At 45.1% G+C, this 24,738-nt stretch overlaps 2 long non-coding RNA genes across 2 annotated transcripts in view; one reads left to right on the top strand and one right to left on the bottom strand.

Annotated features, from left to right (window-relative positions):
• Nucleotides 1-8,227, top strand: part of LOC140688809 (uncharacterized) — a 43,483-nt gene extending 35,256 nt beyond the window's left edge. Inside the window, exons 2-4 of the long non-coding RNA XR_012063644.1 lie at nt 2,490-2,628; nt 7,686-7,773; nt 8,145-8,227. This is a non-coding gene — a long non-coding RNA (uncharacterized lncRNA). The remainder of the gene's footprint in view (nt 1-2,489; nt 2,629-7,685; nt 7,774-8,144) is intronic.
• Nucleotides 8,228-14,727: 6,500 nt separating this feature from the next.
• On the bottom strand, nt 14,728-24,234 carry LOC140688808 (uncharacterized). Its single transcript, XR_012063643.1, has 3 exons — nt 22,404-24,234; nt 14,972-15,191; nt 14,728-14,886 (listed from the first exon to the last, which is right to left on the bottom strand). It is a non-coding gene; the product is annotated as an uncharacterized lncRNA (long non-coding RNA).
• Nucleotides 24,235-24,738: the final 504 nt, after the last annotated feature.

The following is a 24,738-nucleotide window of genomic DNA, read 5'->3' as shown; positions in this document are numbered from 1 at the left end:
CCTGGAGTGAGCCGTTCACTAGCAGTTACCAGCGCGGAAGGCCGCTGACTGATTCTTCCTACCTGGACGTGGCTCAGGCGCGACCACGAGGAGGTGGCTGGGACACCAGGCTGGTTCCCAAGGATGAGCGTCCAAGTCGGTTTTATTTAATTTGTTTTATACTCAGTGTAACTTTAAATCTATACATAAACTAAAATTTCTGAAACTTTGGTTATGCAATAATTTATGTTAACTTATCAGGGACAGATCCACAAAAAGAGCCACAAGGCCAGTGACATTGAGCCATGATGCTGGAACTTTCGACACCTTCATGCCAGTGGGGACACAGGGGGACCAGGCTGAGCAGGGGTCCCCGTGGGGACTGGGTCTGAGGTTTCTCCGAGATGACTCATATAATTTGGTCACGTACTTGTTCCAAAGTAGCCTGAAAAAAGGGAAATTCAGATGAAGTCATTATGCCGCTTAGCAGCCTTTGGAGAGTCTAGGCCTGAGGCTAAGAAGAGAAAAATGGACCTTATTTCTGTTTAACCAACAAATGAATTAATTCGCTCCTTGAAGAGCTTTAAAATTGTTGTGTTTAAGTGGCCGTGCTCAGCTCGAGCTGGCGAGGCCGTCTTGTGAGCAAGCCATGGTCAGCATCCACTGCGAGTGCAGGTCCGGGGCCTCCTGCGTGGGGCTCCTTCTGGTTTTTTCCCTTCACCCGCTGAACACTTGCTGCCATGCTTTCTTCCGGAAAAGACACATTTTCTATAACTAAATGTGGTGGTTTAGTTTTCATTTTTCGGCTGATCAGTGGCGCCTCCTGCTCTGACAGCTTTGGCAGAAGGGAGGTGGAAGAGGAGAGACCTGGCAGAGATGAGATCAGGGAGCCGGCTGAGAAGTCAGGGACCCAGGCAGGGGCCTCCGGAGCCGCGTCTCACCCAGAAATGTGAACTTAGTCACTCGTTGTCACGGTACAATGTCATCAGTGTGTCAGTAAGATAGCATTACTCACAATAGAGGATTTTTTTTTTGATTGTGCATTTTGCTACAGGAGCGGACAATAATACTTTAAGTAATAAACCTTCAGCTGTGAATATTTTGTCTTTATTTTGAACCAAATTTACATTAAGTCTAACACATATTTAACAGAATTTATGAACACCACTGTAACACCTCATACATCAGCATAGACTGAAGGCTACATACATCCTACCATCAAATCCTAGAGGCTGGCTTCAGATGAGCCTAACTTTCTCTTAGGCCCAGAGAAGATGAACTCTTGCCTGAGAACACACAGCTAGTAAAGAGTCATCCTTTTTAACCTGCTGAGTTTGGAAATAAATGCTTTTAATTAGAATATAAGATTTTCCTCCTTTCGATAGGAAATTAAGTGAGATTACTTCTATAATTCTTTCAAAATCTAATAAGAAAATCATAAACTTTTTTATTTTTATTTTTTAAATTGAAATGTAGTTAATTTACAATGTTGAGTTGGTATCAGGTGGACAGCAAGGTGATTCAGTTATACATACATATACATATATATTCTTTTTCAGATTCTTTTCCATTATAGATTATTGCAAGATATTGAATACAGCTTCCTGTGCTACACAGTAGGTCCTTGTTGTTTATTTTATATATAGTGATGTGTATCTGTAAACCCCAAATTCCTAATTTATCCCTACCCCCACCTTTTCCCCTTTGGTAACCATAGTATGTTTTCTACGTCTGTGAGTCTTTCTGGTTTGTAAATAAGTTCATTTTTTTTTTTAGATTCCACATTTAAGTGATCTCATATGATACTTGTCCTTCTCTGTCTGACTTACTTCACTTAGTATGATAATCTCTAGGTCTATCCATGTTGCTGCAAATGGCATTATTGTTAATTCTTTTTTAATGGCTGAGTAGTATTCCATTGTATAAATATACCACATCTTCTTTATCCAGTCATCTGTTATTGGACATTTAGGTTGTTTCCACATCTTGGCTGTTGTAAATGGTGCTGCTATGAACACTGGGGTGCATCTGTCTTTTCAAATTAGAGTTTTCTCCAGATACATGCCCAGAAGTGGAATTGCTGGATCATATGGTAACTCTGTTTTTAGTTTTATTAAGGAAACTCCGTATTGTTTTCCATAGTGGCTGCACTAATTTACATTCCCACAAAATCATGAAAATTTTTCAAAGGTTTCATTGTGTAACTTTATTTTTATAATCAACAAAGTTCTTCCAAATAACTTGTTTCATCCTCACTTCTACAAATTACTATCACTCAGGGATATCCAAATGTATTTTTTTTTCAGTGAAACTTTTGTATTACTCTTTTATAACAGGGGTTACTTTGACATCAACCACTTTAAAAAAATAATTTAAGGTGTGAGTTCTTTTTTTCCATCCAGCATTAAAGGGGTGGATTCTTTCTGTCATCTTACACGTCCTGTCCTGAGAACGTCTGCTTCAGAGCAGCCCTCATGAGCCCCCGTTCTTCCCTCCCACCTGATCTGCAGATTTTCTGGGTGCCGGGGCGTGTGGAGCTGAGGGAGAGCGGTGTGATAAGATGTGAAGACGAGGGTGAGACATCACAACGTGAAGACTCTGCTGTTGGGAGAGAAGAAAGAGCCCAGCCAGCGGTGGACTGAGAGGAGGGTGAGTTGACAGGAAAGGGGAGCTGGAGTCTGAGGGGCGGGGAGGAGCTGGGGCTCTTCCAGGAAGGGGTTTAGGGACAGAAACGTGATGATTCAACATCTCTGGCTCCTCTAAAGAAGCGAAGTGTGTAACCTCTGCGTTCTGGAGTCAGGAAAGAATGCGTTGCATCTCAGCATTTTTAGTCCCTGCCTCCCCCTCCCCTCCCCTCCCCCCTGTCCTTTTAAAAGAAAAGGAAGCTTCCTATTCCACAGAATTAAAAGTCTTAACACGCTTGGGAGAGTTCACACCTTGGTACAATGGGATACAGGCAGGAAGGTAAGTACAGGTGTCAGATCCTATTTGGCTTTGATGGGGGCAGGCTCTCTGGGAACAGAAAAGAAAATGTACAGATCTCCTGGCGGGGGAGGGGGACAGGGCAGAAGAGCTACGACAGTCAGTAAAGGCAGATTCCCTGGTTTTTGTCATTTGCTTGCGGCCGTCCTAGTTATTCACACCTGCGCAGACTGGCAAAGCCGTGTGCAAAGGTTTCAGCTCGTGCCCTTCCTGCACACGCACACCTGCGTGAGGAGCGTGGACCACGTCGTCACCAGCACACCCGGCATGCTGCCGTCTTCCTAAATGCACCTTTGCGTTCTTTACTTTCCTTCTGCAAAACGTAATCTTCCCCAGCTCTACTCAACGCATTTAAATCACAGTGCGACAGAGGGTCGAACAGGTAATTTATGTTTGCTGAGGTTGCGCTCGGAAGACTCGTCTTTGTCTGAGATTGACCGTTAGATAGCCCATTGTCAGGACAGAAATTTGCGGCATCGGTTGGGTCCAAACAGCACAATGAGGACCCACAGTTTAAGAGGCCGTATTTCTTCATCTTGTTAACAGATAGCCTCTTGTTCTTTATAAGACGTGACATTACCCAAGAGTTCCTGGCCAGCGTTAGGATCAGACAGTGGGTTATAACATTTGGACCTGATGAAGTGAGACCAACACCTGCACCTTCCAAGCCAGTCGGGGGTCGGTGTGGGGGTGGTGGGGAGGCACAGTTGTTCCTTTCAGACCACCACTTACTTATCTCCCCAAGGGAAAAAATTACACGTAAAAACTTTTTCTGCTGTGAATGGTGTACAGACGTTCTAGCGGTTTGATTGCTGGCTTATAGGATAGAGTTGACAGAATGGCATGAGGTTCAGGGAGTCTGACTGTGTTGCCTGAGGTCGAGGGGCGACGAACACCCTGGTTCTTAGTGTGAATTTCCTACCCAGAAATGGCAGGGCTGGCACTCCACCTGCTTGTGTGTTTCTGCTGTAACACTCCCCACTTGAGTTCTGCTGAAGAATGACATTTTGACATTCCTCAGGAAATTTCACATCCCTCTGTGTGTGTGTTTTAAATTTGTAATTGCTTAGAATGTGTACACATTAGAGGGGGCGGGGCCCCCATTTCCCGAAAGCAGCACATCCCTGGCAGCCAGTCAGAGCAGCAAGGCTGCTGTGGTACCACAGTCACGTCCCACTTCAGACAGCTTCCTCTTCGCCGTCACAGAACTGGAAACGAATTCAGCTCGAGTGCTTCAGCCACAGTGGCCGGGAAGTGGTAAATTAAGGGAAACACCATGATGGTAATGAGTTTATTCCGCTGTGGTTAGCCTCGCCCAGGTGAATGGCTCTGGGGAGCGCTAACGTATGGAGTGCCTAATGTCACGGCTTAAAATGCCTGAGACTTTGTGACTTCATTTAAAAATTTAAAATTTTTATTTTGAAACAATTTTAGCCTTACAAGAATGTTGCAGAAATGAAACAGAGTTCCCGCACGCCCTTCCCGCAGCTTCTCCCACGGGGGCCTCCCTACCGGAGCCTGAAAACGCTGAGGAGCGCTGGGGAGTCCCCGCGGACTCCGTGCCCCGCGGTCATCTGGGGGTCGTAGTTAAATCTGCTGGTTGTGTCCTTTTTCAGGCCCAGGAGCCAGTCCAGGGTCACACTTTACGTTTAGTGGCTGGATAGTGAATTTAGAGATTGCTGTACCGCCTACATACTTAATTTTAACCTTATCCTTTTAAGCAGGTAGGAACCTTGAGTGTCACGATGTCATAATTACAAGACCAGCTTGGTAAAAACACTCAAGCCTGTTGACTGAATTCATGTAACTGCCCTGATGTGCTTATTCGCGGTAGAACGGAAAGCCAGACGTCAGCGTTTCCCCAGGCACGTTTACTTCTCACCCACTTTAAATGGGAAGTGTTATTCTCATGTGAGGAATGCCTTGCCAGGCCAGCACTTCCCATGGTCAACAGGGTCAGAAGTCAAGTGAGAACAGCCTCCTATTTTTAAATCATGACTTTGAAGACCAGTCTGGTGGTGGTACTGGCATTTGAGGTGGAGTGGATGGAGGGATGGAAACTACAATAGTGATTCAGGACAAAAGGGTATCTTAGACGGGAAGAAAATGATTAACGAAAAGAGGACAAATCCAAGAAAAATCACTGCCATTAGGTGGCTGATGGAATAACGGAAATGAAGGAAAAAAGAAGGGTAAAGAATATTACAGGTTTTTTACTCCATGGTTAAAATGCCTTTTTAAGGGTTTAACAAAGCTAATCACTTCCGGTGTGATGAATGTGATGAATCAAATTTCTCAAGTAATCTCTCTGCATATTTTATTTTCCAAGTAACACCTGGGTGCATACGTTAACTCAAAGAAGGAAGGCAGTGGGAGGGCAGGAAGAGGGCAGAAATGTTAGCAGACACAGACTCGGCTTTCTGGGCAGCGGTGTAGCTGTCTTCTAAATGGCACGTGTCTTCAGAGCATCCGTGTTACCGAATGCAAGTTCGTGTGTCGAAGCCCAGTGAGGCCAAAAAATACAGAAATGTCAGTTTGGAGCAGAGAAAGGTTTATTGCTGGGCCAGGCAAGAATAAGTGGCTCATGCCCCCAAAATCTCCAAACTCCCTGAAAGGCTTCAGCTGAGCATTTTAAAAGGCCAGCTGAGGGAGGGACGTCCCAGGGTCTGCAATCAGTTGTGCACAATTCTCTGATTGGTTGATGGTGATCAATCCTTAGGCGCCGGAAGTTCTGGGGGGGGCCACATGCTCATGATTATCAAGTAGTTAATTTCTTCCATTTGGTGGTGGGTTTAGCATCTGAAAAACTCAGGAAACGTGCGTGAGATAACTATTCTCTGGGTCCTTCAGACAGAAGCTGCAGCAGAGGGTATGGGGGAGGGGTCTGGCCCCCAGAAGGCCCCCAGGTTTCTGCTCATCCCACTTGCTGGACGCCAGAGCTGCTGGGAGTGGGTGCCCCGCCTCCCCCCTCCCCGCCCGGGAGCCTCCGTCCCTCCACGGAGCTGGTGCAGGTTCTGGTTCTGGCACTCAGTGGCTGGCTGCCTTTGTTCCCACAGCAGAGGGGACACCCACCATTGCTACCCATACACTGCGTTCACTGCAGCCACTCCTGTGGTCCCTGCTGCTTGCCAGTCCCGGAAGGTTTGTGAAAAATGACCGAAAAAAAAAAAAGTTCTGGGAGTCGGGGTGGTGATGTGGCTATGGGAGAGTCACCTAGTGGCTCTGGGTTTTCTGAAAAACGAGGGGTTGGAGGAGGTGAATCTCCAGATCTCTCCTGGTTTTCTAATTCTACAGTTCTTCCCCTGTTTCTTCTTGCCTCTTCTGCGTTTTGTCTAAGGGCTCACTTGCTTTGCGTTCCCCTGGGAAGGTGTCTTCCTGATAGACCCTGCGTGTTGGGGAAGCTCCTCCTCCTTCCCCAGAGCAAGCTGGCCAATCAGCGTAGCGCCTCCTCCCCCCAGAGAGAGCCGGACAATCAGTGTAGCTCCTCCTCCTTCCACATAGTGAGCTGACCAATCAGCGTAGCTCTTTCTTCCCCCCCAGAGAGAGCCGGCCAATCAGCGTGTTGGGGGAAGACACACCCCCCTGCCCCACCCTCCCTGCCCGGTGCTCCCTGCTGGCATCAGCTTTGCTTTTTACGTATCTGCCTGTTGGAAGGTGTGTAGGGTTTGATTAATCACAAAAGAGCTTCTTTTCAGAGGGAAGGATTTTTCTGAAGTTTTTGTGGTGCTTAGGGGTTTTATAAGTTGCATCTCTAGAAATAATTGTCTTTACTATCATGACAACAACACAAAATACTTTTCAAAGCTTTTTTTTTCTCATGCAAAAAAACTGTAATTGTATTCCATATTACAAAAGGGAAAGTTATCTGTAGGAAGAAGAAAGGAGGGATGCACGTGGTAAATTTCGTATACGATTACCAGGTAGTGTTCTGCATTCTTGTCAAACTTTCACGGAGGAATTTTAAAGCTATTAGTGTGATCCTTTCACCCCGAAAGTGCTTAACTTGGCCCACAAACTGGACTTAATTGAATTTTTAGATGTCTATAAAATTTACAATGACCATCTATAGCATTTTCAGGTATGATCTTACTTACGGTTTATGATCTATTTTTTTTTCCATCACGTGAGCACAATTTAAATTTTTAAGACTAGCTTGCTAAATGCATCCAAAGAGAAAAGCCTTGATTAATAAAAGCCAGAGAGTTTGTCTTCTGTGGTCAGCACATAGGACTTGACAAAAGGATCTGAACTGTCAAGGATCATTTAAAACCAATGAATTAAAAATCAGGCAGCCAGGGAGAAGCCGCCCAGAGGTGATAAGGCTCTCTGTATTTGTCTTAACAAAGGAGGCGTTAAACCAGAGCGATTTCCCCCTTCGTTCTTTCCCCCCACCAGGGAGAACCGTGAAACTCAATTTTACCCTTGGGTGAGAAGGTGCTAATTTGTCTGACAAGTGGTTGGAATTTGAGGATGCTCAAGGTATCCTTGATGTCTCAAACCTTCACGCTGAGTGAAGCATGCTTTAAATGTGTCAATGTTTGCGAGGCTCTCTAAGTCTCATTAGGTAAGAACAATATAAACCGCGTGAATGCAAATAGGATTGCAGGAACTGGTCCCCTCTCCAAGGGAAAACCTTCAGCATGTTCCAACCAAGGCAATTTTTGAGTCATTCTCATTCGACTAAATATTTTATCAGAAATTAACTTTATTCTTTTATATCCTAGGAGACTTGAACAAACTTTTCTCCATTTGCTTCCTATTTCTTGAGGAGGTGGGATCTTCAAATCCTTCCCTTTATTGATTGCAGTATCAGTGAGTATTTATCAAGAAGGCTCCTAAGAGGGAGATTCATGTACATATGAAAACTTTAATTCCTTTTCTTTTTAATTGTGTATTTATTGATTTTTCCCCTATGCTTTCTAAAGCCAAGAATTAGCTGTGTGAATGACCTTTGCATGTTAACTAAATCCTAGTTGGTAATGATTAGAAGAAAGTCCTGCTGGAGAAAAAAAGACTTTTTTTTTTAAGCACACAACTCACCCAAAGTTGCATGGTTGATTCTGATAGCTAACACTTAACTCTCACAATGGGCAAGGCATTTTTTTAAGTGCTTTTACTCATTTTAACTCAGGTAATCCTCACAATAACCCTGTGAGGTAAGAATTATTATTTCAACTTTACAGAATCAGAAAAGTGATGACAAAAATAGGGCAGCTAAAAAGTAATAGAGCCGAATTCGACCTTGGGCTGTCTGGCTTCAGGGTCCAGCCCCTGCCTCCTGTGCTGTGTTGCTGTTCCTCATCCGTGGCCCTCACGTGGGGGGAGAAAGTACGTCGGGTAGGACTGCCGTCCTGTGCTGCAGGGAAGATGCCACTGCCGTCGAGAAAACCTCCCGTGGGATCTGCATGTAGCTGACTTTTCTAAAAGACAAAACTGTAAGGCAAATTTTAATATTTGAAGTAACATTTACCATTTGCTTGTGATATTTTTGACCAGCATTATGTATTATAGGAAGACTGAGCTCTTGAAACATTCCAAGACAATAAGAACCATGACTCATTGAGTGCCTACCATGTGTGGGACATTTTACACTCATTTCACTTCATCTGCATAGTAACTGACGCGTGCGTATTGTTATTCACACTTTGCGTGGAGGAATTTGAGGTTCAGGGAGGTTAAGTATTGTGCCCAAGGCTCCACGTTCCATGAAATGCTGGTTGTTTCCCAGTATTCACTCTTTTCAACTTCATCAGCAACAAACTCTCCTGATTACTAACTGGCTGTAAGAATACCTGGAATAAAGACTACTTTTAAAGCATTCCTCGCAATTAGGCATTATCTTGGGATTAAGTTCTGGCTAAGTTCAGATATTAGCAAATATGTGTAACTTCACAGAAGTGTTCTTAAAAGTGAGAGTGTATCTCTGACTCCTCCCCCCACCCACACTTTCTTCTTTTGGCTGGCAGGAACATAGATATGATGGCTGGTGCTCCAACAGCCTTCTTAGATTGTGAGGAAAAAACCATTACTAAGACTTGAAAAGCCCTGACAGTAGAGATTTTACAGTAGAGACCAATATCAGCTCTGGGAGGGTTCTTTTGAATGAAAGAGAAATACAAACTTTCATAGTTAAAGCCACTATTGTTTGCCCATTTCCACCTGTAGTTGAACCTAACCCTCATGAATATATTCTATGTTCAGTACCATCCATGCATCTCAGACTGTCATGTGCATTCAGATCATCTGGAGGTCTTATTAAAGTGTAGATTCTGATGCAGTGGGTCTCAGGTGGGATCTGAGAATTGTATAAGCTCCCAGGTGACGCTGAAGTTGCTGACTGGGCCATAGATCACACTTGGAAGAGCAAAGTAGAAAGAGCTGGTGCCAGAATTAGCACCTAGGGTGTTCAGACATCGAAGTCCATGCTTTTCCCTTTATGTCCGGCTTCCCCCGTAGTGTTGTCACTTTTGTAACTTCCCCTTACACCCAAAGTATCATCATCGTAGTTTTAAACCAGTTAATGCTTTAATAACTTGTTTCCTTGGCAACTTTAGAATAAAATGTAGGCTCTTCATGTAAAATATAATTGTTTGGTTCAGGAGAGGTTGACGTGGAGTGAAACTAAAGGGATGGTGGCAGGAGTCATGCGCTAATTTCAGTTAATGTAATGATTTAGTTGATATGCAGTTCATTGTCTTATGATTGATTCTGAAGAGCACTAAGTATCGTATGAGCTAACGGGAATAATACAATTACATTGTGAAAGTCTGATGAATAATACAGTTATGTTACGTGAATCATCTTTGTGGGCTAAATTGATGGTAAATTCTTTGTAAATTAGGCTCTTTGGGGAAATATCTAGAACTTCTGTTGCCCAGGCTGGAACCCAGCCCAGTGGACCTGAATCTCTAGGGGTGGGTCCCAGACATCAGAACTTTTCAGAGCTCCCCTGGGATTTCAATGTGCAACCAAGGTAACCACCCCCTGACCGAAATAGATGTTTTCACTGCAAACCCCATACCTATTTCAAAAACCCTTCAACCGTTATAGTAAATATGAAATATCAAATGATTTTTCTTGGAGTTTCTTTTGTCTGAATCAAGCATTACAACACAATTACTTGAATATCTTAGCATCTGGAGTGTATGTTTACTACGGAAGTATGAGATGTCATTTGTTAAGGTACTCGTGGAGTTCAAGTGATCCTGTGTAATAATCGAAAAGAGTCTGTATAAATCAGGGGCACCGCCTCGTGTATTAATGATTATTCAAACCACATATTCCTGAAAAATCGACAGTCATTATTATATGCAGAACACATTTTTATGTCCATGTGCTCCTTTTGCCCCTCCAGGGACCGCCCCCCCCACCTCCTCCCCGCTGCGGAGTTATATGGGCAATGACTGTGGTGCCCACACCCTCCAGCTTCTGGCTGGCTTAGGCTGGTGGGGGCCCTGTCCACCCACCCCCGGATCTAAAGGGTAGGAGAGAAATAAAGCATTTATTTCCTTGGTTCCTTTCAAGGTTTCCTCAGACTGGCTGTCTCCCTCCCCTGAAGGTCACTGCTGCCTTCAAGGTCACCTTCCGTCCTGGCGCGCTCCCATTTTGGGTCCTTACTTCTCCCTCCCGTGACTGCAAGCCTCGGGGAGCGGAGACCCTGTGAGGCTGGGCCTGTTGCCTGCACTGTCCGTGGTGCTGACTCAGCGCTCCACTCACAACTTTGTAGTTGTCTCCGTGGAAGCAAACCCTCCACAGATCGTCCCATTTTGACTGTGCCTTTTGTTTCCTGTTGGGACCCTAGCTGATCCAGTGCCTAATAAAAACTGAGGTGAGGAAATCTGCCCTGAGATGGCACCAGTGATGAGACAACAGCTGGGAGGCCCTGGGCTGCCACTCCACTGTGACGCATCCCAGCGTCCACCCTGAGCATGAGAATAACTGGTTTCTAAAAGTATGTTTGCCTGTGTTTTCACACAAGTTAAACTCTGCAGTCTGTTCACCGCTGTGTTATCTGACAGCAACAGCTTGAGGATGCCATGAGTGCGGAAGTCTACCCAGCTGCCCTCAGCATGTTCCCTCTGCAGTGTTTGCTGTTCCCAATATTTGCCCTGTATTTTCCTTTTCCATCTGTGTCTCACCTCATCCTTTTACTTCCTCCTAGAATTCGAGGTCTGGATTAAACACCCTCTCTGCCCTGAGGTTCTCTCTGATTTTTCCTCAGTTGAAGGGAAAGCTGTTCTCCTATGAAACCTACTTTGTTATCTACATGTCTTGTGCCTCTTTTTTTCTTTTCTAAATGGAGGGACTGGGGATGGAACTCAGGACCTCGTGCATGCTAAGCAGGCGCTCCACCACTGAGCTGTACCCTCGCCCGTCTCACTGTTCTTCCTACTCTGAGTCTCACATCCACCCCTGACAGCTGGCCGTCCGGGACAGGCAGCAGTGCTCGCCTGGGCATTGTTTTTCGTGCTGTAAAGTGGGGATGGATGATGAGTTGTGAGGCTTGTATCATGTAAGGGAGGTGAAGTGTTTCCCTCAGTGGCTGGCACGTGGCAGGCGACCCCTGTTAGCCACTGTGATGTCATTGTGCCATTGGGGTAGATCCGCGTGGGCACATCACCCTGCAACACGCGTCAGGGACGATGCCGAGTTCACCTTTGCACTCTCAGCACCGAGCAGAGAGACCCGGCTCGGAGTTGGTGGGAGGGAAGCCGGCTGGTTCGGTCAGCGTTCATTTAATAAAAAGGAGGCAGTCTGGTGCTGTGGTTGCACTTAGACCGAGACACTTACCTCCTGGGTTGAAAGTCTGGGTTCCGGTACTTGCTGTTCGTGTGCCCATGAGCAGACGGAGCCCTCTCGCCGCGCCTCAGCCTTCTCATCCGTGATGTGGAGACGACAGTGTGGCGCCCCCTGGTAGGGCTGTTGAGGTCTAGGTGACATAATTGTGTAAGGCACTTGGCACCATGCCTCGAGGGTGGTCAGCGTTCAGTGAGTCAGGGGCGCATCACAGGAATCACAGGATTAGGAAGCAGCCCGCCGGGGGCGAAGACTGCCCGGAGGCAGAGTGCTCTGCTTCAGGGGTTATTGCCGGAGAGCTTCCACGCGCCGAAAGCCTTGCAGTGCAAATGGCGTTCTCCCGATGGGCAATGAAAGCATTCTGAGGCTGAGGTGACGCCAGGACAGGGCATCCTCGTCTAAAACCGCTCTAGTGACGTGAAAAAGATTCATACAGTCTGTCTCTCGCCAAAGGTTATGTCGGACATGAGATTTACACGTCCTAAGTGTTGTGCCGTGTGATCCGTGCCATTTGTCTGCGTGTCAGTAGCTCTGTGATCACTCCTGGGGAGGACCCATCCACTTCCCGCTGACCTCCCCCGTCCTCGCCGTCCATCCCTCATCACGCCCCGATGTGCGCTCTGACGTATGGCCCCAAGCCCAGGTGAAGCTGGGCGGCCGGCTGAGATAGACGGGAGCCGCGTCCTGCCGTGATTCATTCTAATTCCGCCCAAATCCCACTAATGGAGAAGTCAGTGCGGTCGGGGAGGAAGAGGGATGTGGCTCCTCCTGCTGCCGTTCTTTCTCCAGACACTGCCCCCCGTGAGCTGTTGGCGCTGGAGAGCTGGAATCAATAGCTTGTAGAACAGTAAGATCAGCGTGGAAAAGATTCAGATTTCCTGCCTGTAAACGCAGTGGGAACAGGACTGCTGTGCTAAGCCGCCGAGGTGAGTCTGACCTTCGCTGGCTGACGGATGGAAGGCGCCAGCAGAGGAAGAGATAAAAGAGGAGCACGGGGACGATGCGGCTGTGAACATGAGATCAGCGCCATCATCGCTTTAACTCTGGGAACAGACTGACATGTTACTTCACTGTTGAATTAAGAGCAGATCTCAGCTCGAGTGAAACAGTACATTTCTTCCTCTTCTTCCTTCTTCCATTGCTAAGCTATAATATATTCAGTAACCTTTTCTTTAAAAATTAAAAAAAGTATGTAATTTTAAAAGGTTACTTTCCATTTGCAGTTATTACAATATGTTGGCCATTTTCCCCACGTTGTAAACACATCCTCGAGCCTGTCTTCCGTGCCGTAGTTTGTACCTCCCTCTTCCCCACAGTGGCAGATTCTTGAAGAAGGCTCGGAAACGGAGAGCCCAGAGGGGTGACTCTCACTAAGACTATGTCTGGGTTCATTCCACCGAGCCACGCACATTTCCTAAACACTAAGTTCACCTACCATTATTTTTTAAAGACCAAGGATTGGTATTGTTTATCTCAAAATTCTAACTGGGGCTGGTAGTTCGGAGGTCAGATTTTTCTACGTTTAAAATACACACTGAAGGAGATTTGTGGTTCTGCGTTCTCCCAATATGGGCTGCTCTCGAAATAGTAGACATTTCCACTGTATTTCTGCAAAGCGTTTTAGAATCTTATTAGAAAACATGGAGGAAAGAAATTGCCTTGCAGGTTAGATCAATGCTTGTCTCTGCGTAGAGGTTGTTTCAGTCACAGGTAGATGCGTGTGAGCTGAGATTTGAAATTCCACGTTAGCTACAGTCAGAAGAAACCCAATTTCCTGTATTAAAAATGTCATTAAAAGTTTTCTGAAAATTTATCAATAGCTTATAAAGCTTTCCGTGTGATCAAATCACCCCCACAAAATTTCCTCCTGGTGATTTAAGGGTAAAGAATCAGACGTATCTAAACTTCTTCAAATAAACGTGGAGTTGAAAACTAGGAGGAAAAAATCCGTTCTTAGCATGTGTTATGAATTTGAAGATACATCATTCAAGAAAGAGTTCAAGGTGCTCACTGAAGCAGAGGGTCCAGAGAGGCATTTTGAGATGTAAGACCGCTGAGTTTACAACACCCCAGGAAACGGAGACTCTTAACTTAGGTGAAAAACAAACACTTGGAAAATGAAGCCAATTTGAATACAATGAAGAGTTGAATTTATGGAAAAGTCCTGCTCAGCATCACATGGGGAGAGTTCCTTTTCTGAATATAAGTAAACACCAGTCTACTTATCCACTAATTCACCTTTACAAAGCCAGACTTTCCCCGTCTTGCTGGACGATTTCTGGGTTTGAATTTAGGTAAATATTCAGGGAGACCTGACAGCATGGGGTGCAACCTGCAGTGACAAAGTCAGTGCCTGTCGCTTCCTCCAGCGTTCTTACTGTCTCTGGAATGGCTGGTACACAGGTTGGAACCAGTGATGCTGTTGGTGAATTGTTCCTCTGAGTTGCTACCATTTTAGACTTGAAGTTTTTAGGGTGTGATTAGCCTTGATGTGTTTTTCATCTAAACAAGTACAGGTATCTTATGTTTGTTCCTCAAAATCTATCTTTTTCGAAGGCATTAATGAACTCATCTACAAGACAGAAACAGACTCACAGACATAGGAAACAAACTTAAGGTTACTGGGGGGAGGGGGGGTGGGGAGGGGTAAATTGGGACTGCGAGATCTGCAGATACTCACTACTATGTATAAAATAGATAAACAACAGATTTCTTCTGTATGGCACAGGGAACTATATTCAATACCTGCTCGTAACCTATGGTGAAAAATAATACGAAAACGAATATATGTATGTGTGTGCATGACGGGGACATCGTGCTGCACACCAGAAACTGACATGTTGTAACTGACTGTACTTCAGTTGAAAAAAATCTACCTTTATCTATCCCAGTGGGTATTCTGGCGTAAGAATGGGATCCTGATCAGAAGAAATCTCAAGAAAATGTAAAGTATAAATTCTTTAATAAAAATGTAACCAACCGTTGAATAAAATCTCTGCTGGGAAACCGCTGAGACCGTGCTGAACGTGTTTGGGTGTTTGGGTTGCGTAGACGTTCTCTCTCCAGACGAGGTAAAGCAGTAGTCACTGAGAAGCGCTGACGCGGAAGCCTTAGAGCAAGGGTTCACAACTATGATGTAATTGAAATGGTAAATACTGTAATGATGATATTTTATAAATTTATAATTAGAGAATATAAATAGTACCAGCTTCACCTCTCACTGCAGATGTCTCGTAATCGCTGTCGAGAGACTTAAGAGAGTGCCGCTGCTTCCGGGAGACTTTTCTAGTTTTGAGATTGTGAAAAATGCTGCTTTGCCTGATCCTTCTAATGCGAACACGAGATGGATGTTTTCCAGCCATCTCTCTCCGCTGAACCAGGTATAACATTTTGAAGAGCCAGAGAAAGGTTGAGTTAGTGGCCCTCGCCAGTACCTGCGAAGGTAATTAAGGGAGTAACTTAGTAGAAATACTGGTTGTTTCACACGTTAGTTACGTAACGTGGTGTAACAGGGTCAGCTCAAGACCAGAAAGGCGCGCTGCAGAGTACACGCACGTCGGCTCGGAGATGCCGGTTCCTGAGCTGGTTTTTGTAGAATTATAGCAGCAACTGATTTAAACACTTAAGAAAGTGAGTTGAAGATTCTACAAGAATAAGGATCAAAAAGACCACCGAGAGACGCCGTGCCCTACAAAGCCATCAGCATAATTTTCATTAACTGTCTGTCATAGCAGTTCATGCATATCATTGCTGCTAGATGATCCTGAACGTTCACTGGAAATTGAAGCCTGGGAATCAGGGACTATTCAGAGCATTTCACTAAAGACGCCCAGGGCACCAAAATATTTGCAGTAGACCTCGTACGTGCCCGTAGCTCAAGATAGACACTGATTGTAACATGTTAATAATTCCTTTATACTGTCCCGTAGGGGCCTTTATCAAGCATATTGAGACGTCCATGCATTTCTCAAGATTATAAAAACCTCCCCAATGATGTTGTTTACAACTACTTTGTCCGTGTGCAGTGTGACTTCTCCAGAAGGAGCTTGCCCTCAATTCCCTGATGTAATAAAGAAAAAACTCTTTGAGGAGAAACGCAAAGAATCCACATCCGAAGCATGTATGCCATTCGGAGAGTCTGATTTTAGGAAACTCTTAAGGGTTTCCCAAGGTTTTGTACTCTCCTGCAGTGCTGGAGGCGTCTAGGGGAGAATCTGCATTCTTCTCTCTGAATTTGGCTGTTGTACCAATTCCCTTGAAATGGAAGTATTTCCCTTATGTTTCAGGAAAAACTGTAGAAAAACTTGGTCACCAAATCAAATGAGTTTTTGTCAGAACAACAGTTTCTGTATCTCTGCACCAGTTGTGCTGGAGCGGAGACCTGGTGAATATTAAAGTAACACGAAGTGCAGATGCTGAATGGATTTTCCAACGTTTTTTAAATTGAAGTATAGTCGATTTACAATGTTGCGTTAATCTCTGGTGTACAGCATAGTGATTCATACACATACACACATACATATTCCTTTTTATATTCTTTTCCATTGTAGGTCATTACAAGGCTTTGAATATAGTTCCCTGTCCTATAGGGTAGGACCTTGTTTTTGAAATATCAAGATTTTTTTTAATGGAGGCACTGGGGATGGAACCCAGGACCTCGTGCGTGCTCAGCACACGCTGTCCCACTGAGCTCTACCCTCCCCCCTTAACTTTTTAATTTCAAAATAATTTTAGTCTTCCAGGAAGGTTGTAATAATAGGACAGAGTTCCTGTATCTTTCTCACCCAGATTCCTCTACTGTCAGTATCTTCTGAAAGCCTGGTAAAGTTATCAAAACTAAGAAGTTACCCCTAGTACGATGCTATCAACTGAACTATGGATTTTGTTTGGGTTTTGCCAGTTTTCCCATTTTCATCTGTTCCAGCACCCAAGCCGGGCTCTCACGCTGCATTTAGTTACAACCTGTAACATCTTCTCTGTCTTTTCTTGTGCTTCGCAGCTTAATTTACAGGGAAATGCCCTGGTCAGTTATTATGTAAGCTACGTCTCAGTTTGGGTTTATCTGATGTGTCCCGGTGGGACACTGAGGTCGTGCGGTTTTGCTGAAAGCACCACAGGTGTGCTGTGCCTGTCTCAGTGGTGACATCAGGAGGCACGTGATGTCATGTGTCTCATTACTGGTGGCATTTATTTGTTATAATGTGTATTCCATTTTGAGTGCCTCCCATCTCCTGGTTGATTATTTTCTAATTTACACACATGAAAGAAAGAAAGAAGGAAAGAAGGTAAGAAAGAAACCTCACTGTTTGTGGTAACAGTTCCACAGGTTTTGATGAATGTAGTCGTGCTTTCATCACCAGTCATGGTGCAGCACATTTTTATTCCCCTCTCTCTCATTTTGCACCTTTGCAGTGAATCCCCCTCCACATCCCACCTTTTCAACTGCTGATTTGTTTCAGTTCCTGTAGTTTCCCCTGAGTAAAATGCATTTAAGATTTCTCTTCTGTCTTTTTTTTTTTTTTTTGGTGTGTGTAAGCCAGGTTTGCCCCACTTCACTGCTGAATGGTGTTCCGTTGTAAGATGTAGCACAGCTTCCTGACACATTCAGTTGAGCATCTGTTTTTGATGATTGTAGGTAAAGCTGCTATAAGCATCTGCATGCAGATGCAGGTCCGGGCTCAGTTCTTTCCCATAAGGGCGTCCAGTTTCTCCAGCATCACAAAATTGCCTTTGCACTTTTCTAAAGATTCAGTTGACTAGATCTGTCTGGGTCCACCTCTGGACTTCTGTTCTATTAGTCGTTGACTCTGTCTTTTCATTGTTACCATGTCATCTTTATTACTGTCACTTTTGTTAAAGAAAAGTTAACCAAGTACATTTGAAGCTGTAATTGGCTTTATTCAGGGATTCACGAATCAGGCAGCACCCTGTGCAGCAAGTACAAAGCAGCTCCGAGGAGCTGTGCAGAATGAAAGAGGCAGAAAGAGGCAGGGCGAGGAAGCTGCTCCAGCAAAGGTGGATTGTTTCAGCTGAGGCGCCTTCCTGCGGGGAAGGATGGGGTCTGTCGCCCAGGTGACCTCCTAGGGCTGAAGGTCATTCCAGACTGGCTACGGGGCGCGTTCCTGGGAGGGGCCGAAACTGCTGTCAGGGACGGTCCTAAGTGGTGGTTTGCTGGTATGGGGCTTCGCACAAGTGGCTCGGTCTTGGGCCTGTTGTTCCTTTTTCAACACTTTGTAGTAAGTCTTGAAATCGGGAGTATGAGTATCAGCTTTGTTCTTTTCAAAATTATTGGGACTCTTCTGGTTCCTTTCTCTTTCCATGTACATTTTAAAATCAGCTTGTCAGTCTCTTCCTCCCCTAGAAAAACCCCATCTTGCCTGGATTGTGATTGAAATTATAATGAATCTATAGATAATTATTAAGCCTCCACAATACTGTCTTTATAATATTGTCCAACATTATGATATAATATTGTACAATGTTATAATATTTCACAATTATCATAAAATTACAACACACTTGCAGTATAACATAATGCATTTTGATATATTATACAATATTACAATATTATAATATTGTAATACAGTATTATAATTTTGAGTCTTCCAGTACATAAGCAAATACATTTTTCCATTTTTTTAGTTCTCCTTTGATTTATTTTATCAGTATTTTATAGTCTTCAGCATATGGATTCTGAACCTATTTTGTAAGATTTATACCTTACTTTTTTTGTTTGTTTTTTGTGTTTTGTGTTTGTGGGGTTTTTTTGTTTGTTTTAGCTTTTCTGCTTTTGGTGATGCTGCATATGACACTTCAAAAATAAATCTGAATTCTAATTATTCATTGCTATTTTATAGAAATGCAATTTCTTCTTGTATATTGACCTTATGTTTTGTGATTTAGATAAACTCTCTTGTTAGTTCTTGTGAGTTTTGTAGATTATTTGGAATTCTTTTTTATAGACTGTCATGTTGTCTGTTAATAGAAACACTTTTATTTCTTCCCTTGCTGTCCCAGTGCCTTCCTCCCCCTTTTCCTTCCTTACCGCATGGCTAGCGCTCAGTAGGAGTTGAGAGAAAGGGCGCCCTTGTCTTGTTCCCTGTCTTGGGTGGCATTCAGTGTTTTGTGACCAAGTATAATGTTAACTGTAGATTCCCTTTATCAAGTTTGGGAAATTCTCTTCTATTCCCAGTTTGCTGAGGGTTTTTATAATGGATGGGTACTGAATTTTCTCAAATGCTTTTTCTGCATTTACTGAGATGATCACATGCCTTTTTTCTTTACTAATATGAACTACAGATTAATTTTTGAATATGGAATAAGCCTTATATTTCTGGGAAAAACTTGCTTAGTTGGTGTTTATTATTCTTTTTATATATTGCTTGTTTTGACTGATATTTTGTTGACTATTTTGCATGTATGTTCATGAGGAACATTAGTCTTTACTTGTTTTTAATACAATGTTTTGGTTTGGTTTTGGCATTAGGGTAATGCTGGCTTCATAAACTGAGTTGCAGAGTCTTCCTTTTTCTGGAAGATGTTATGCAGAATTGTTACTATTTTTTCCTTAAATATTTGGTACAATTCACCAGTGAAATTATCTCAACTTGGAAATTTCTTTTTTTTGTTTTTTTGGGGGAAGTTTTAAACTACAACTTCAACTTCTTAGATTTAAGAATATTCAGATTATCTATTCCTCCTTGAGTGATGTTTTTAGTTTTTAAAGAATTGATCCTTTTCATCTGACTTGTTAAATTTATGGGCATAAAGTTTTTGGTAGTATCCCCTTAGTCACCTTTGAATGTCTCAGGTCTGTGGTCCCCTCTTTCGCTCTTGATTTGGTAACGTAGGTCTTCTCTGGTTTTTCTTTGTCAATTTGTCTAGCGACTTAGCAACTTTATTAATCTTTTCAAATAATCAACTTTTGCTTTCCTTGACTTTCTCTATTGTTTTTCTCTTTTCAATTTTATTGATTTCTTTATTATTTCCTTTTTATAATTTCCTTGCAATTAATATGCTTTCCTTTTTCTAGTTTCTTAAAGGAGATTACTGATTTGAGACTTTCTTTTTTTTTAACATACATTTTTGATACTATAAAATTCTCTCTCATCTCTGCTTTAGCTTCATGGTACACATTTTGATGTACTGCATTTTTATTATCTTTCAGTTTAAAATATTTTTGTTTCTTTTGAGATATTCTTTTTGACAGATGGGTTATTTAGAAGTCTGTTCTTTATTTTCCAAAAATTTGGTTTTTTCCCCAATACCTGTTACAGATTTCTAGTTTAATCAATGTTATGTATATGAATATAAACATGATACATATATCCTGTCCAGACACACGTGCATATATCTTTAGCACGATGGGACGGGTCATAACATACTTCCCTTACCGCCTACTTCGCTTTACTCGGACCGTGTTGTCACTCAGATGTGCGTAGATCCGTATCAGTCTTTAAGTAACTACATTGTATTCCATTGTATAGATGAAACCTCATTTAAACAATGACTCCACTGTTGATGGACATTTACATGATTCCATTTTTAACTATTAAAGACAATTCTACAACAGTGATGAATTGTAACATGTATTTGTATTCTTCAGGAATTTTTCCCACAAGATAAATTTTAAAAGTAACCTTGCTATGGAATAGAGCATTCATATTTTGAATGTTGATAGGTGTTTACGGATTTCTCCCCAGAAAGGCCGTACCGGTCTCCACGAGCAGCAGCCGTGTGCGGGAGTGCCTGCTCCTGCCCCAGAGCATTTCCAGACACTGCTCTCCCCTGGAGCTTGCTCTCAGGGCAGAAAGACGCTGTTGAAACCTTTTGTATTGTTAAGGATTATGGCAGACGCGGTGTTTGCCGGACGTCAGTTTGGCATTACCATTAAGAGAGTGGATGGAGATGAGTGAATTTCGACGCATGCAGACAAATGTCTCATTCAGGCTGAGGGTCTGAGAGCCGGCAGCGATGCAGTTGTCCGGCAGGAGGAGCTCAGAGGAGGGATGGCGTTTCAGAGAAAATGAAATGGCCCTTGTTAGTACCTGAATTTGGAGTCAGAAGACCAGGATTTGAATCTCAGATATGCCATCATTACTAACTTGGTGACCTTGGTCAGTTTTTCCAATTTTCGTGTTGCTTACCTATAACAGGCTTATTGTAAGGACTAAATGAGGCAATTTATATGACAGTTTTTAAGACTGGAATGCCTCATGCAAATGCAAGATAAAAGTGATAGTGTGTGAGATGAGTGTGAAAGAGAAGAGAAAATTAACAGTGATCCCAGTATTTGAGCAAAGTGGTCCAGGAAGTGGAGGTTATTGGTGGAAGGAGATGATTAAATGAGACAGTGATGGGTTCGAGTTTGGAACAGTTGGGTTTGAAGTTAACTACAGAGCTTCCACATGGAAATACCCAATAGCTAGTGGATACTAGTGAATTAGAATTAAGGCAATAAAGACTTGAAATGAATTTCCTCTTGGAAAACCTAGGAGTTGGCTCTCTGACCTCACAGCCCCTCCTCCAGTCTCTGGAGGATTAAGTAACTGACAGGCTGAACATTCTTTGCTTTACTCCCATTTTTCCAGAAAGGGCTGAGGAGGCCCACGGTGACCTCCTGTTAGCTGGAATCCGGCATCTTTCCAGACACAGCTTGCTTAGGGTCCTGTCTGGAGGTTAAAGCTCAGTTTGTAGGCTTGAAAAGAAGGCATCCTCTGTTTTTGCTTGAATTCCTTACTGATCGAAGAATTATCTAAAAGATACGGGTTAAGGTCATGGGGATTAAGACGGATGATAACCAAATCGTCGGTCGCTCGGTTGGTAACTCTTGGTCGTCTGTAGTGAGGAGAACGACGCTACTCCTGCCCTCAAGGAACCTTCCTTCTGGTGGTGAGAGAGTCGCGTCTGAGTTTAACCAGATGAAACTGGTGCTTTGTTAGGACTGTGCCCGGAACAGGGGAGAGAGGAGAGGGAACGGAGCGTGTGGTTGTTTCCACATTTCGGGGGAGGGAGGCAAATGATGGGAAGTTCTAGGGGGTTGTTGACTGAGCTGCATCTTAAGGGATAGTGTTTGTGGGTGCACAACAGGGACGACGTTTAAGGAAGAAAAAGCAGGAAGACTGACTACATGGATGTGAGGGATGTTTCCAAGTACTCAGGTGTGATGGCATCGACAGGTGGGTCCTCCTGGCTGGAGGCGGGGGAGCAGGCTGCACCGGCCGGCCGTGTTGGAGTCCTGCTCTGCTGTGATGGTGGTCTCTACTCTCCCGACCCCAAAGCCCGCCGTCTCCAGTCTTGATTTCTCCTGCATTCGAACGCTGGCCTGTCCTTTCACTCTGGCTGCAACATTCCTCCACCGCCACTCAGTCCCGCACTCGCGATGCCTGGGAGCCAGATCGCCACCTGAGGGATTAGACCATCGGTTCATACTGGCCTTGCTGAGACACGATACGGTTCTGCCCGAGGTTTACTGCGATACGCTGGATGAAGTGAAGACTTCTGAGTTTTGATGTTTACATGTTTAAAAGAAATGGGGGAAAACCCCATACCTTAACTCCTAGAAAAGGAATCAATATGCGCCACCCCCCCCCAGCACAGTGTAATATGACTTACGTGATACTGTAGCCCAGGAAGCCTGAACTTACTGAAAATACTGCGTAACTGCTTAATAACTCAGATGGAGCACTTGCTCCTGGTGACGCCTGAAGACTGACGGGCACCCGGCGAAAAGGGAACAGTTCCGTCTCAGCATCTCCAGTCATGCGCCGGCTTCGGGCTGCCTGCAGTTGCTCCGGACCCTCTCTTTCAGGTTCTCCCCTCCACCCCTGTCTAAATGCTCCACTCTTTCTCATTGCTTGCTTTCCTTTAACGCGTCATCTTAAGTCTCAGTGACTTGCTTATTACCCTGTGCACACTCCGATTTGCTGTGCTTTGTTTTTTCATCCCAAGGAAATGCCACTTGCTGATTATGCACGTTATTTTGACTTCCTGGCATCATTTGGACTGTAGTCTTCTCTCCTACAAATAGAGGCAGCCTTTCTTTTAATGTATGTTTTTTAAATAAAACAAGAGCACAAAGTGTATTTGCTCTTTAGGTCATCAGTCGGCGTGAGCCGTTCCCAGCTGCCTGCTCAGACAAGGTCCTACAACAGGGTGGCTTCTGACCTAATTCCCTCCTGGACACCAAATCCAGTCACGCTGGGGTTACAGCCTCAACGTGTGAGTGGGGTTGGGGGTTGGAAATTCAGTCTCTGGCAGGTGTTTTATTCATCTGTGTGTCTTGGGCACCCAGCACAGTTCCCAGGAGCAGACCCCATGGTTTGCATTGACTATGCATTGTTTAATGGGTTTAGGTCTTTTGATGACATTGGGGAAAATGGTAAAAATCAGAAACTTTGGTAATTGGATAATGATGAAGTGAGAGAAAAATATGTCCGAGCATTTTTGGGTAAAAAAAAAATGGAGGGGGCTAGGATTTGATTAGGAGAGAGCAAGCCTGGATTAAAATGCACAGATATACTCAGGGAGCCAACGGCCCTGATGCCCCTCTAGGCAAGGGCGTGACTTGAGGACAGTAGCTCGCCCGCTGTCCCTTGCTGTTTGACAATGTTAACGGGCAGGAAGCCAGTAACGATTTATAAACCGCTGTCGGAGCTGAAGCTGACGTGGCCCCGACCCCACCGGACGTGCAGAGTGGGCAGGAGGTCTCGGTGGGGAGGGGCTTTCCTTCGTGCCTGTTCCCACCTCACACATTGTTCCGCTTCCAAGCTCCCCAGCTCCCTTATTTCTGACAACACAGAGCCTGAGGTTGACCTGTGGGGGGAGCCTTTGCGGCCGGTTGCAGATGAAACACAGGCTGCTCCGTGAAACTGAAGTTCAGATGGAGAAAGGAGGGTCTTGCAGGATGAGTACGTTTCACGTGACGCTTGGGGTCAACGCGTATTTTGGAATTTCTCTTTATTTACCGAAGTCCAAATGTCACTGGGGTGTCTCTGCCGCTCCACTTACCACCCACGTTGCTTTCAGAAGACGTCGTTAACTAGCTCGGATGCACAAAGCTCCTGGGTTGCCTCTCAGCACCGCGCGGGAAGCCTGTAGGCTTAAAGCCAAGCACAGGTGGGGACAGTTCTGTTGTTATTAGATGCTCTGAGTTGATGTGTGATCGTTTCAAAGGTGACACTCTTTATGTTGCTGTTTTGAGAACGGATGGACTTTTTAAAAAAGAGATGTCACCGTAGATTTGAAAGAGGGAACCCGGTAAATCACAGAACGAACCAGCCGGAAGGAAGCGGAGCCCTGGGTCAGGCCCCGTCGTTTCAGGGCAAAGGCGCTGAACCGGCAGAGCGGACTGAAACCGCGGGGTCAGACGTGGGAGGCCGGTTACCTCGCTCAACAGCGCGGGCGCGCGCAGGTGGCTTCGGCCTCTGCGCTTCGGTTTCCTGCTTCGGCCACGGGGACTCCGAGTCTGGAAAGGCCCCGAGCTGCTCCCCGCTCGCCCGCAGCAGCTGGGCCGCCGCCAGGCCTGCCCGCCCGGCCCGGGCCACCGCGGCCGCCCTGCGTCGCTGAGGCGACCGTCGCGTCTGTTCCTCCCCGCGGGCGGGCACCGAGCGCCCCACCTCGGTGCGGTGAACCAGCAGCTGGAACTCGGCCCCGCCGGCCAGAATGCGTGGGCAAGAGCAAGTGACCACTGCTCATAAAAACAGGCAGACAGAAGCCTAGGGCGTCCGTGTCGGGGGCCGGAGTGCGCTCCCCTCGGGAGCCCTGCCCGGGTCGTCCGGGCACCTCGTGACCAGGGAAGCCCCTTGGGTGCTGCTGCCGCCTCAAAACTCCAAAACGCCGATTCTTCTCAGCACGAGATGCTCGCTCATCCGCCGTGTCCCTCGTGCTCCCGGCCCTGCTGCCGTCGCGTCCTGGGAGGCGGCGCTTCTCACGGCGCGGCCCGAGCCGGTGGCCCTGCGCCGGGCACGCGATGCGGACGCG

The sequence above is a fragment of the Vicugna pacos genome, chromosome 23, assembly GCF_048564905.1.
Source record: "Vicugna pacos chromosome 23, VicPac4, whole genome shotgun sequence".
In the NCBI taxonomy this organism is placed as follows: Eukaryota; Metazoa; Chordata; class Mammalia; order Artiodactyla; family Camelidae; genus Vicugna; species Vicugna pacos.
Note: the sequence above shows the minus strand (reverse complement) of the source record. Positions and strands in the feature narration are given on the sequence as shown.